Source organism: Salvia splendens, chromosome 7 (genome assembly GCF_004379255.2).
Source record: "Salvia splendens isolate huo1 chromosome 7, SspV2, whole genome shotgun sequence".
Classification (NCBI taxonomy): Eukaryota; Viridiplantae; Streptophyta; class Magnoliopsida; order Lamiales; family Lamiaceae; genus Salvia; species Salvia splendens.
In genome coordinates, this window is record NC_056038.1 from 15,691,824 (window position 1) to 15,705,126 (window position 13,303).

Here is a 13,303-nt window from a genome sequence, read left to right on the forward strand (position 1 = left end):
GGCGTGTCTACAGGTAAAGACGCCAACAACGTTGGCGTTTTACACTTCCGGCGTATTTTACTCGTATTTTCTCCAAATACAGTTATCTTAAAACACGCCAATTAGGTTAGCGTTTTACGTGTTAACACGCCAACTTTGTTGGCGTGTTTAAAGTTATAGACGCCTATGTAATTGGCGTGTATACGTAAAAAATGCCTTTTAAGTTGGCGTGTATACGTAAAAAACGCCTTTTAAGTTGACGTGTTTATGAAAAGTAAAAACGCCGAAATGAATGGCGAGTTTAGGAAAAGCCGCCAACAAGGTTGGCGTGTTTTACTGAAAATATATTGAAACAACTATTCATTATTTTATTTCATATGATGAAATGTATTTAACTTTGAAAATTGTAGGTAGAGACGCTTCACAAAATACGCCACTATCTTAGTGAGCAAGACATGGCAGGACATCCGTCTTTGTACACAATTTCGAGGATGGTTGAAGACGGCCTGCACATATCTGGGGAACCTGAGATGATGGACTGCCGTCCTTCCCAGCGGTCTGAGCTGGACATTGACATGCCCTTGAGGCAAAAGGGAAGCGGCGTGGTAAGAAGAAAGCGGGTGAAGAGTCGTCATCCGCAAGGATGGTAGTGGATTCCGATGACGACTTTATGCCTCCACCTCCACCAAGCTCCGTCGTTCGAGGACGGCATTCAGTTAGCCACACTGGTGGAACCGGTGAAGATATCGGTCTCAGTGATGTCCCCCAATCTCCACCTCGTTCTTCTGTGCGAGACGACTTCTTTGGGGTTGATGTAGAGAACATGGTTGTGCAAGATACTCCTCCGTCTCGTCTCCCTACCTCCAGAATCGGGAAGGGAATCCGTGGTCTGTTTATGCGGAAAAGGCGAGACGAGTGAACATACAAGTATTTAGTTGAATTGATCATTATAGCGTTTTAACAATTTTTGTGTTCATTTCTCCAGTTGAACATTGTTATGTTTTATTAGTAATTTGATACATCCTCTTGATATTGGTGTTTTTTCATTGATTTGAACTCTTTATATTAGTAATTTGATACATCCTCTTTATAAAACATGATAACTTGTTTTGGATAAATGAAATTAGGAGTTCATAATTAAAATGAAAAAACGCCACTCTCACTGGCGTCTCTAAGATGGAGAAATTTTGGCCAATTTTTCCCACGAAGGAAGCGGACATTCTGTAAAGACTCGCCAGCGCCATTGGCGTGTTTCATAACACGCCAACAACATTGGCGTTTTTCTGTAAAACGGCACTCTCACTGGCGTATCTAAGATGGAGAATTTTTGGCCAATTTTTCCCACAGAGGAAGCAGACATTCTGTAAAGACTCGCCAGCGCCATTGGCGTGTTTCATAACACGCCAACAACGTTGGCGTTTTTTCTGAAAAACGCCACTCTGATTGGCGTCTCTAAGATGGAGAAATTTTGGCCAATTTTTCCCACGAAGGAATCGGACATTCTGTAAAAACTCGCCAGCCCCATTAGCGTGTTTTATCAAAAAACGCCAAACAAGTTGCGTTTTTAATGAAAAACGCCAATAAAGTTGGCGTGTTTTACTGAAAAAACGAGAATCAAGTTGTCGTTTCATATAAAAAACCGCCAGCCATAAATACAGAAGTCCAAATATTACACAATGCATAAGTCCAAACAAAAAAAAATGTTAAAACGTTACAATGTTCAACTCAATAAATAACTAGGATTATAAACAAAACAATGTTCAATTCAACTAAATAGTTGTTAAATGTTCAATTGTCTCGCCATTTCCGCGTAAAAAAGCTACGGATACCCTTCCCGATTCTGGCGGTTGAGAGTCTAGACGGAGGAGTATCTTGCACAACGGCATTCTCTAAATCAACCCCGAAAAAATCGTCTCGCACAGAAGACCGAGGTGGAGAATGTGGGACATCACTGAGACCGATGTCTTCGCTTGTACCACCAGTGTGGCTGACAGAATGACGACCTTGAACTGCAGATCTTGGTGGAGGTGGAGGCATAAAATCATGATCGGCATCATCAGTGTGGCTGACAGAATGACGACCTCGAACTGCAGATCTTGGTGGAGGTGGAGGCATAAAATCGTCAGCGGCATCATCTACCAACTGAGTATCCATCCTTGAAAGAGCATTCAGGCAGTTGCGCCTGTCGTGACCCGGTTGACGGCAATGTTTACATCGGCGTCGGGCTCGTGGCTGGTCAGCTTCACAGACATCCATCTGATTAGGAATCCTAGTAGTACGGTATCGACCGCGACTTTTAGGCACTAACTGAGCTCGTGAACATTGCAAAGTCCATTCAGGCACGGCCCAATAATCTTGGTGTCTGAGTGGATTGAACACCGTAGAATATTGGTGTACCCAAGCACTTGTGCGGTATACGGGATCAACAAGCGACAACATGTTGTCGTTTCTAAACCGCACAACTGCCGCTGCATGTGAACATGGAAGTCTCCACATCTGCCACTTTTGACATTTGCACTTCGACTCCAAGTACTTTATCTTCCACTTGTTATCACCCTTTCCACCAAGTCGACGTTTTGTTCAAACCACATAAATCCCTGCAATTGCTTTTGATGCTCTGACATTATGTAACTGACCTTTTACATCGTGTTTGCACACTTTCTCATGCGCCCACGGGGTAAGTGGCGTGACACACTGTGTTGCTGCAATTGACCGCTCATTGAACCATTCTATAGTCCTCCAAAATATCATGTCAATGCAAGCTTTGATTGGGAGTTGTCTTGCGCCTCTCAACACATTGTTGTAAGATTCCACAATATTAGTGGACATCTCACCCCATCTTTTGTGTTTGTCGTATGCCAAATTCCATTTTTCTAACTCCACGGCATCTAGGTACTGCAAAGCCTCGTTGTCGATGTCTCGAAGTAAACGACGTCTTTTCTTAAACTTGCTCTTTTTGGTAGCTATACCAATTTTCCAAACAAGTCTGTTAATCATGATACCTTTGTGACTCTGCATAACATTCTTTCTAACATGTACCAAGCAAAACCTGTGATGACCTAAAGGTTCTTCTTTCCATATGGGAGAATTCATTGCATCTATGATTCCCACATGCCTATCAGATATGACACATATTTCATGTTTTGCTACATGAAGTCTAATACGTTCCATAAACCAATTCTAACTTTCTTTGGTTTCCTCATCAACAATGGCATATGCAATAGGCAAACATTTCTTATTAGCATCAAATCCAACGGCAATAAGAATTTTACCTCGACATCGTCCACGCAGATGAGTTCCATCAACCGTTAAAACTGTTTGCATAGTTGAAAAGCCTCCACAGCTGGTCCAAAAGCCCAGAATACGTACTTGAATACCTTGTTCATACCATTGCTTAATATGTCATCGTGCAACCATTCCACAATTGTGCCAGGATTTTGTCTTTGCATTTCATTCAAATAAGCTGGTAAAACTTTGAACGACCACTCCCATCCACCGTATACAAGCTCAATCGCTGTCCTCCGAGCATACCATGCTTTCTTGTAACTAACTTTGACATGAAATCTATTTTCAATATCCACTACAATTGCTTTTACCTTGTAGCAAGGATCATTTTCTATCTGATGTCGAACACTCAACGCAATCATACCCGACGAAAGATTAGCGTGCCCATTATAGTTACGATCCCCTATGCAAGTATGAGCAGTGCTAAACACTCTAATTTGCCAGTGTTCATCTTGCTTTCTCAGTGTTACTCGGCACTCCCACAAACATTTCGGTAATGAGGTATCCTTCGGATTTCCTTGTGGCCACTTACAAACTGCATGCCATCTATTTCCTTTACTTTCAGCAACTGTATATTGTCGGATTTTTTCCAAATGCCAATGAGTCACAGTTGCCTTCAATTCCAACTTCGTTCTAAATTTAGTATGCAAACCGACATTGCTAGGATCTTTTCACTCCAATAATGCTCACTGGGATCATCACGCTCAAAGTTTTTTGGATCAAAACTATCATATGGACCTGGTAAGGGGTGAAAATAGTTGATTCCATGCTGTGGGAACTGTGGAACTGCTCCTCCTCCAACTGCCCTTCCACCAACTGATGTTTCTCCAACTGCTGTTTCTCCAAGTGGAATGGATGGTCTTGAAGCAACAAATTGTTCATCATCCGACGAATCACCATCTGAGTCTGTATTAACCGGGTCGGAATCTTCAGAATAATAAGGTGATTGTGGATCAAGAAAGTCAGCTTTATCAGGACCTATTATGTCCTCAACCACATCACAATTGTCATTTTCCTCTAAATGCACGCCTCCAGCTTCAAAATCTTGTGTTGCAGCAAAATATGGTTCTTGGGCTCTCGTAGACGTACCAACAACAAAATTTGGTTCTTGGGCTCTCGTAGACGTACCAACATCATAACTTATGACATGATGACTATGATGTTGAGTAATTACCGAATACTCAACTTATAATTCAATTAGACCTCCAATAACCATACTCTTACTAAACATTAGTTGCATGCATACTTCTTCTAGTAGAACACCTACAAACGTGACTCTGGATCCAAAGCATATAGTACGTTTCCATATTATTTGAATTTTGTTTTCATATATGCTTATCCCCATCCTTTCACAATTTTTTTCCACAAGCTCATCGTACGAAATTGTTTCATCCAACATAATGAATCCTTTAGCAAAAGGAGGATCATACAAAATAACTGCTCCGGGAATTATCTTTCCACCCCAATATAAATTCACACACCACGTCATACTATCTGCAATAATGTAAAACACAAATAAATATGTATTATTTTTACATTCATCATTATGTAGAGTCAGCCAAAAAATTGACAAAATATTTCTATTAAATACACTACAATATATTATCATAACAATCCATTAAATATTGGTAACAAAATTAGATATACTACAACATATAATAGCATAACAATTGGTCAAAATATTTCTATTAAAATATATATTATCATAATAATCCATCAAAATATTAGTGTGCCCATAACAATTGGTCAAAATATTATATTAATTACACTAAAATATATATTATCACAACAATCCATTAAATCCATGAGTCTAAAATTTGATATACTAACCGATTAGAAGGACTAATGTTTGGAAGAATGAGCCAAAATCGAAATCTCCACGCTCAAATCCACCACCGGGTCGACCCGAGCAAGGGTTTCCTTAAGGTTTTTCCGCCTTGGGAAGGGTTTTCGCGTTTTGGGGAGGGAAAGTGTTTAGGGTTCGCGATGTTGGGGGAGATCTGATTGGTATATGGTTCAACAGAAACACGCCGACCAGGGTGGCGTGTTTTATGATAAAAACGCCGATCTCATTGGCGTCTTCAAAATTGAACACGCTAACACAGTAGGCGTTTTTTCATATAACACGCCAATTGAGTTGGCGTTTTCTAACGTAGCTGTATTTGGAGAAAAAACAGCTAAAATACGACGAAATTATAAAACGCCAATGTTGTTGGCGTCTTTACTTATTGAAACGCCAATGCGGTTGGCGTTTTTCCCATATATGGAATAGATAACAAAATGGGTACATTTTTATAATTTTAAAGGCAAAGTGCCCTAGAAACCCGATTTTCCTCATGTTCATATATCTAAACATATGTGATTGTGAATTTTGATAGCTTTATATGAATATCACACACACGTGGTGGTGAATTTTAGTTGCTTTATATGAATATCACAAACATGGTTGTGAATCTTAATTGTATAATATTGAATATTGCTATGATCCTCCTAACCCTAAACCTCTAAATCAACACTCAAGTTAGAAAATACAAGATTTCACAATTTCCCTACTTCTCTTTCACCATTCGAGCTACTGGCAAAGGCTAGGCATCATTCTCCAAACCAGATATCAAAGGATAACATATGAAATTTCTCAATTTCTACTGGCAAAGAGTTGAACTAACGAGTTTGATTTCTAAATGTTTTACAAGCTGTCCTACTTAGACCGACCGAGGATGCTTTATTTAGTGGTTCTGAATTCTAAATCGCGGTTATGGCAACACACTTTTTAATGTGTGGAATTAATAATATGTGACAAGATGGCCTTTCTTCTATTGTTGATGGACTGTGTAAGATTTTTAACTAATTTGTGGAGTACTATTTTGCTTTTTATGTGAAACTGAAAAATACATTTGGATAAATAATTTCGTGCTAGAGGTTTTAGTGTTTGAAATATATGATCATATGCTTGATTGTTGTGTTACATCCCTCATTCACTCAAAATTAAATGCATAATTGATTATGGAAAATCCTTCGGGAGTCGGCGAAACGGCGGCGGTGGTGGCGACGGGGCGAGGATGCAGCGCCGAGAGAGAGAGAGAGCAGTGGCGGAGAGCTCGCCTGCTGTCCGGAGACGGCCGGACTGCTGGGAGAAGGGCGGCGGCGGTGGCGGTGGCGGATCCGAAAGAGAGAGAGGGCGGTGGCGGCGGAGCCGAGAGAGGGAGAGATAGAGGAGGGGAAAGAGAGAGAAGAGAGGGAGACGGAGAGGAGAAGAGGACCGCCGCCGGAGGGTGTGACGGCGGCAGGTTGTGAGAATTGGTATTTATATATGGGTTTTATTTATTTTCTTGTTATTGGACTAATGAATTACTAGTTACTTGGGTTAAGGGAATTGAAGAATTTAAATTTGAGCCCAACTCCTTTTAACAATTGTGGCTGCAGTAAACAAACGAAGAGAAGCCCAATTCCGAAATTTAAATTTACTTATCTTTTGGACTGAAAATGATAGGGACTTGGCCCAGTTTCGAAAATAATATCTTTTGGAGGAAACTTAATATTAAATTTTAGTCTATGTTTTAAATTAAGGTTCAATTAATATTTTTATACGGTTTCTTCTAACAGTGTAACTAAGCTAAATAATTGATCTTTTAAATTATTGGGACATTGACACCTAATATCATGAAACTTTAAAAAAGTTAGATTTTTCCCACGAACTTTGAAATTGACAAATAATATCACGAACTTTACCCCGAGTTTGTTATTTCCCACCAATGAAAAAATTCTGGCTAAATTAATAGATTGAATTTTTTTGGAGGGTGTGCTTCAAGAAAAACTATTCTCAATGATTGAAAATCTTGAAACTCTCGAAGTTGTTGTCGAGAAATTATGAAAAAAATCCGTATCATGATATTATTTGTCAGAATTTTTTCACTGGTGGGAAATAACAAACTCCGGGTAAAGTTCGTGATATTATTTGTCAATTTTAAAGTTCGTGGGAAAAACCCAACTTTTTGAAAGATTCATGATATTAGGTGACAATATCCCTAAATTATTTTAGAGTTTTGTGTAAGAGTAAATTTTTGAAGTTAAGTATAAAGTTCAATTCAATCGAAGCCGAGAATAGTGCAAGAAGAAGCATTAAATAGTATGCGAGTTTTAGAAATATTTTAAAGAATAGTTAAAAATAAAAGGGATTAATTATTCTAATTTAAATAAATTTGTCCTTGAGTCTAATTAGTAAATTATGTTGTGATGTTTCCAAAAATGTTATCTCCGTGAGTTAAGGTCCGAGCGAGAAAATCAAGTTAAGGAAATTAAACGAACGAGGTGGGCTTTCTATCCTACATTATTATGTGAGATTTCAAGTATGTTTTCAGTTATTTAAATTTACAGAATGTTTTTTCTTGCCATGTTTTTGTTTTGAGCATTACCTACCTATCTGTTTGTCTTGAAAGGGGGGCGACCCTACTAGACCAGCTATGTTATGAATCGAATTCGGGTCTGAGTGTGGGAGTGATTCCCTGCTCGGGCTAGTGTACACTAGGGACCGGGGGCCATATTTCGAGTTGGCCGGTCGTTGTGACCGTGGAATGTGACCACATTCCCAGCACCATAAAGAAGTTCAGATATAGTATATGTTCCAGGAAAAATTGATTGCACCGTCACAGTTTTAAAGAGAAAATGATTTTAGTGTTCTCGGGCATTTTCTATAAAACCCCGGGTTCACTCAGTTATAGCTTGACAAATTTTATGAAAAATATATTTCGGCATGTGTCCACTGAGTATATCAAGTATTCAGCCCTGCATATATTTTAAAAATGTGCATGTTAAGCGGTGATGACGAAGGGCAGTGTTGAGCAAAGATGACGAACGTGCTTCAGTATTAATGCTCGGATGAATCGTGTCTCCATACACGGTGTCATTGTTTCTTGACTCTTCTGCTGCAGTGTAAAAGTCGAGCGTATATTATTCTTTTTATCATGTACTCTGATATATTTTCCAAGTTATCCCAAGTTGATCTTGTTCATGATTCAGTTGTGCTAAGATTCCGCTTTCTTCCCCACTTCTTTAATCTTCCTCTAGTCGCAATAAACTGAGTTTGCTATCCTTAGCAAAGTGCGGTCGTACAATTTCTATGACCAGAGATGTACATTTCCATTGCCTCCTTGTTTGTATGTGCCATCGTCAATGCATAAGCATATCGTACACGGATTTTAAGAAGATTTTTTGTTCTATTCTTGGTCAAACCTCGGACACTTACTCCCGCATAGGTTTCCTCCACGTGTCGCATGGCATAGACACCACAATCAACTCTGTTATTATTATTCTTCCAACGCATGTCGATGTGGTTCAATGTTGATGTCCGGATGATTTTCTCCATTGAGACATTATCTCCATATTTGAAATATATGTTGAAGAAACTCTTCTGCTCGAATACAACAAACAATACACGAGTTTGATATAAAATGATATTTTTAACAGTTAAGAATGATATTTGTAAATGATACTATGCTACATATAAAATGATATTGAATGCATGTAACGAATACCCCTCCTGGTATATCTCCATATTTACCATCCCTTTGGTCAGCACTATTATCTGCATTGTCGATCACTTCTACCGTTTTCGCTAAGATCAAAGCAGATGATGTAGAAATGATCACTTGCCCGAATTGAGAAGAATACCTAATAAAAACAAATCAAGCTATCATTTACCCAATAAAATAAGAGCCCTAAACCATCTGCAACACCATATCATTTAATAAACGTTGTATATCATTTTTATCTGCAGAGTATCATTGAAAAGATTTATATAAATTACAATTATATAATTAAAACTTACTTATCTTCTGCTTTCATCCACTAGTACAACAATTTTTTCTCTTCTTTGTGAAATTTCCTTTGATTTGTATGGGTATGATATTGTGTGGAGAAAGTAGTGCTTCAACAACACTCTTTGTTGTTCTTGTCATGGGCATTTTCAACTTATTCAACAATCTTTTTTTCTTTGTTCCTCCCAGTATGAAAATGTCGTCAGCTCCGCTTACATCGATTAGATCCTCCTCAGGAAAGCATAATATCTTTTTAATGCACAGAAAGTATCATTTTTATACATGTATAGACAATATCATTTTATTAAATATGAGTGTATCATATTTACACATGCAAATTATCATTTTTATACTCTGCATATGAACATCACGTGTAGAGGTGAAAACTATCATTTTTATAAATAAAGAAAATCATTTTAAACTTACCTCATATTCTTCATCTCCATCTTTCTCTGACACTTTCTGTATCTCCATATGTTTTTCTTGCTCAGGCTCCTTGTTAAGCTCCATTTGTATTTCTTTATCTTGCTCGTGCTCCTTCTCAATCTCTTGTTCGTTCTCTACTTGAACCGAGGATAGGAAACACATTCTTTTATTGAGGATATACCTGTTCTCCGCTGCTTTGGTCATGTCAATCAATTCAAGGTCATCAATTTCATTGATGCTCATTGCCTCCTTCATTGTCTCTGGATCATCTATCACCTGCACATCACCCTGCTTGCTCAACCCCATAGCATATCATGTAGTATCACAGAAGATCTTGAAGCAGTCATTGTTTCTGGTTTCTTCTGTTGACAATTGCAGTAGCTTAACTATCTTTAAATTTGAAATTAACATTTCCTTGGTAGGCACTTTGCATTCATTTATGAAATTTATTCTAGGATTTCTGGTTCTTGGCACGGGTTCTGTTGGTGTTGTTTCACTTTTATGATTGCACCCAGCTACACGTTCAACGCATTCTTCCACCCTCTCATGTGGAAGCTTTTGTACCATGGATACTTATGTCCAAGACCAAATTTCTCCGACTTCATTTCTTGTTTTTCTCTCTCTTTCGATAGCTCTGCAGCCAGTCCATCCTTTTATCGTTGGATAACATCTCTCCACTACCATGGACAATCCTGTTCACATAACAAGCCTGCAAAAAACCAAAAACTCATATTTAATATAAAATGGTATGATTATGTTGAACACATGATAATATCATGTTGGAAAAATAATAAAACTTACCACTATAAAAACACTTGGTCCAGCAAAATTCTTCTTCAGACTCTTTATCCATCTCTTATACATTTCTTGCAATTCAGATATCACATATCTATACCAATTGAATTGAAGATTTTGATGTTCTCAACATCAAATATGAAATCCAAAATTTTAGGCCTCACATTACCATTTGGTGTAGTGTTAATCGATGCCACCTCCACCAGAATCATAAAACACCACTTGAACCGCTGACCAACCTTTGTTGTCCTTGCGTTACGACATAAACTGGCAGCATCATACCATCACAGCTTTTAGCAATTTCTGTCTTTATGTGGAAATTCTTCTTGTATTTCCTTCTCTTCATCTTGAGGTCCCATGGAGAACCGAAAAGTAATGTACACATCATATTCAGCTAAAAACAATCGATTTCCACTGTTCGGCATAATGGAGGATTTTCTTTCGTCATAGCTCTCGATGAGCTATCGTGTCAATTTTCCTGGAATACTTCTTATATTGAAGTGTAGTATGTTGGAGATATAGCTACAAAAGCAACACTAACCGGGCGTAATACAACCCGAGAGAAAAGAAAAGAAAAAACAGAAACGAAAATTACAATGGGAATTCGAAACTGTAAAGAAGAACTTAGCCGAGTCGAGGAGGCCTCTTCCCGCAAGACGAGATACGCCCCGGTAGTGCTCTCGGTTTGGCGTGTCGTCCCCAAAGGTAAAACGGCTACGTCTCTGGTGAAGCAACACCGCTATCTGCAAAGCTCCGGCGAACTGGATGGTGGAGAGGGCAGAGCTTCGACTGAAAGACAATGCAGAGAGAGGGAGAGAGCTTATGCTTGTGAATGGTATATTCTATCTAATGCAGTGGAATGGCTAACCTATTTATAGGCCAAGCCACCATGCAGGGTCAACCAAGCCATGAAGGCTCATCATGGTAGATTCGTAACCGTCGGCGGTTACAAGCGTATGGCAGGAGTGTGCCATTCGCGTGTGGAGCGTGTGCTTTTCTCACGTGTCAGCTTTGACTGTGCCACGCTTGACGACGTGTCAAGCCACTTGGATTGCTGACTCAGCGGTGGTCTAAAAAGATTATTACGGGTCCAGACCCCGAGCCCAAAGACCACCCAAAGACCAATTGCCAAGATCCAAGTCCAAGTCCAAGATCGAGATCGGGCCCGGACCCAGGCCCGCGGCCCGCGAGCACGGGCACGGGATCGGGCTCAGGCGGGCGGGAGGGGCGGCGGCGCGCGCGCGTGTGGGCTCTTTCACCCATCTTGGTCCACTATAATTATTAAGTAGCATAAAGTCACTTAATTTAAACACATTAAAAGATGTGTTACTTCTCCAATGTGGGATAATTAACACTAGTTAATTATTCCCTGAGCTCAAACTCCAAGCTTTAATTAAAAGCTAATTATGCCCAACTTTAATCCACTATTTCTCACTCACCGGAAATCGGATTTGAGAAAGTGAATATACTACATTTATCTACGTAAAATGTAGATCGACGCTATATCATTTACTTTCACAAAATTAAATGTCTCGTCACATTTATTATTTGGTCAAAATTAAATGTTGACCGGGCATATTTAATCCATGATTTTTACAATCCCCAACATGAGTGGAAAGAGCCGAATGCATATGCATGCAGACACAAGCTCAACCCTAGAAAGGTATATAAGCATAAGGATAGGTAGTTGTTGGCTTTGAACCCTCCATAGTCGATACCATCGGATACACAGGCGGCTTAGTAGCGCGATGCTTTGAACTAATCCCCCACAACGTGCACCGAGACAATGGTGTTAACGCTTAAACACCTCAACCTCATCCATTCTCACGTTTTGTGTCCATTGCGGTCTTGGACATCACTTTGGATTCATAAGTGCGTTTTTATGAAGCGACCACACTTCGCACTTACATAGGTGATTCTTAGTCAAGTACCTTGCCATACTTGGTCTCTTTGAGAACTCCATCTCTTTGAGATCCTTAAGAACCATTAAAAGTCATAGACTTAGTCTTTACCACTACGCAAGTTCTCCAACACTCTATTGCTCTCTAGGGAATAGATATAGTTGAGTGTTTCTCATGAACTCTCATAGCTTAGTTGTCCCTTTGAACCAAGTTCTTGGGATCTCCAGTCATCATGGTTGGGTTACCACTATGATAATTCTTTAGTTTGTGAATTTCAAACTCATTCCCTCTAGCAACTTATTCATTTGATCACGGTTTAACCCTTTGGTCAGCGGATCCGCTAGATTATCTATTGACTTCACGTAGTCAATTGTAATCACCCCTGTTGTGATCAAATGTCTCACGGTGTTATGTCGTCGACGTATATGTCGAGACTTACCATTCTAGAAGCCATTGTTTGCCCTTCCAATAGCTGCTTGGCTATCGCAGTGGATCAGCACTGGTGGCAATGGCTTAGACCAACATGGAATATCTTCAAAGAAGTTCTTAAGCCACTCGGCTTCCTCACCTGCCTTGTCTAAGGCGATGAACTCCGATTCCATGGTTGATCGGGCTATACATGTCTGTTTTGTGGATTTCCACGATACAGCACCACCCCCAATAGTAAAGACGTATCCACTTTTTGAAAGTGAGTCTCTATTGTCGGATATCCAATTTGCATCACAGTACCCTTCAAGTACCGGGGGGTATCTCGAGAAGTGTAGCCCAAGATTTTGAGTATGTTTTAAATATCTCAAAACCCTCACAAGAGCTCTTCAATGCTCTTTGCTTGGATTGCTCATGTAACGACTCAACTTGTTCAAGGCACAAGCAATGTCAGGTCGAGTGCAATTAGTTAAGTACATAATGCTAGGGGTGTCGAAACGGGTAGCGGGTATTGTGTACCCGCACACCCGACCCGTTACCCGTCGGGTTTCGGGTACCCGCTACCCGACATAAGCGGGAACGGGTTCGGGTACGGGTATTGAGTTTCAGGTTTTTGCTGGTATCGGGTATACCCGATACCCGCTTATATACCCGTTTAAATATAAATATTGTATTAAA